We start from the raw sequence: 2,398 nt of genomic DNA, 5'->3' as shown, positions 1-2,398 counted from the left end.
CCCTAATTGTATGTAGCACCCGCTGGCTATCCAACTCCGATTGCTCGCAAAGGACGCCGTCCTTTATCCGCTGGTGCTGACCAAGAACTGGTTTCAGTTCGATCCTCTCCCTGTGGGAGCAAACGAACGTCAATGGTCACGATACCGACCTGCATCGCTTCACTTAACGACCCTGGTATGCCTACCTGCCCAGCTTCCCCCTGCGCTGCTTAGGCCATGTGTTCCACACTTACCATCACTAGCCGGTTTCACTGGTAAACAGGACCTCCTGTATGCTAAGAGGGAGGGTGCCTGTTATTTCTGTACTAATAGTGAGCTGCTGCTGTATAACCCTTTTGAAAACGTGCCACGCCCGTGTACTGTCAGTACCTTCCCTTGAGTGGGCATAAAAACGGGGGTGCTGGGCTTTATCAAAACCAATTCTGCTCCAGCTGCTAATACTACCGCCTGTGCCGTAGTACGCAAGTGGGCATTCCTCCTCTAACCTTAAAATGCCATGGTGAGCACACCTGAGGCAAAGTAGCTGCTTTTAGTCCCCCTTTGCGACTGGCCAGTGCAAAATTGCAGCGTGCGTTGGGGTCCCTGACAAGAACCATAAAAGCCCTTGCATTTTATCAGTAGCATGTGTCCCCTGTGCACTGCCTGTTCTGTGGGCAGCTGTGTCACTGGATTGGTTTGGCACAAGTTACTAAATATCAAGTTTGCTTTGTTCCACGTTATATTTCCACACAGAACCAGCACGTTTTCACATGCTATTCTTTTCCTGCAATTTAGTCTGAACATCCCAAGCAAGGTCAAACAACATTGCCCCATGTTACTTTCTCTGGTCAGACACTAGCACCTAGACATAATAGGAGAATTAAGTTGCTGTTTTGAATACACATAGCTCTTTATATAACTAGGGACAGGGGTTCTGGAAAACAACGGACTCAACGAGCGAAGGTCTTGAGACAAGAGCACTGCGGGAGTCGAGATGTAGTACATCCACCTATGTATGCTAAGGTACGGGGTGTGCCATCAAACCCAGGGATCTATAACCACTAAGCTTTAGTAGTGGAGGAGGGTTGAGGCAGATCTGTCAGGGCTCTTTATTGTATATGGTTTATTAACCATGTTAATGACATTATTGACATATCTATTTAAACTCTCCCCCACCCAATTTCCCACAAAGTTTGAGTCTAGTTGCGCTCCTGCACCAGATTGTGGCACATACCCTACAGTGCATGAGCATCTTATGGGATCCTGGACCCAACGCACTGGCGAATGTACAAGTATTTATAAAAGCAGGTGAAAATTTAAACTTACGATTGCAGGACGCAGCCAGATGTTCATACAGAAGCGCATGTTCCAAAATAAGAATCAATTTGACCTCAGCCCTTACCCCACTTGTCCAACATTTAATTGTATTTCCTAGAGCGACTTGAAATTTTGCTGCCTTTGCCCCATGTTTTATGGTTAATTATAACCCATTTCCCCATTACCTGTCAACCCTTTAGACAGTGAGTTTTGTATCGCGCGCATTTCTTGTATGTCTGGCTTGTTGCTAGGGCCTCGGAGAGAACGTAATATCATGCTGCCAGGCTATCGTATACTGACTGGTAAGGCGAAGGAGTGAGCGATCAATTATTTCCCAGCCATATTTAGCTAACAGAGAACAAAACGTTAAAGGTCAATGTTCTCATATGACCCTGTGTGCTTGGAGGAGTGGAGCAGATAACCACAGACTCGTGATGAGCTCAGCGAAAGAAACGTATGGGGCTTCGGGCACCGACAAGGAGCCCTACCTCCGTTCCAAATGTCCAGTTTCCTGGTTGTGGACTTTAACCCACAACAAACATCAGTTTTCACACCAGTTGCAGACCTTCCAGTGCTGTGTCGTGTGTTCTCCTAAAGCCTAACCGTGTGCTCCGAATGTGCATGGGCATAGAAAGAGGACAAGGAAAGATGCGCGAAGGTATTGCTTCAGCACTGAACGTGCCACTGACCATTTAACACAGACATAGTTGTTGTTTTGAGTCCTAAAATGTATTCGAAATGCCCTCTATGTATTGTTTATGACAACAAAATTAACATTGTTTTAAGCAAAGAAAAAAGCTTTTTTTTTTACAAAATATATTACTTAGCAAACTTTCTTTTTTTTTATCTTTTACTGAAGCGATGTCAAAATGTCCTGGATTTGAATATAACGTTGCAGTATTAGGCATATTTTTCGGTTCCGATGCCCCGGGGTACTTGGAACTTCTCCCCCTTAATGGCGCCCATTGAGGTCTTTCCCGTATGCCATAGTTAGCTTGAGGGCAGCAGATGCAGCGCCTGCGCAGTCACGCCATTCAGCTAGGTACCGCGTCCAGATGCCAGCAGTTTCTGTTTTGCAGTGTGGTGTGTCTTTACGTCATAT

The sequence above is a fragment of the Triturus cristatus genome, chromosome 10, assembly GCF_964204655.1.
Source record: "Triturus cristatus chromosome 10, aTriCri1.1, whole genome shotgun sequence".
NCBI lineage: Eukaryota > Metazoa > Chordata > Amphibia > Caudata > Salamandridae > Triturus > Triturus cristatus.
This window is presented reverse-complemented; position numbering follows the sequence as displayed.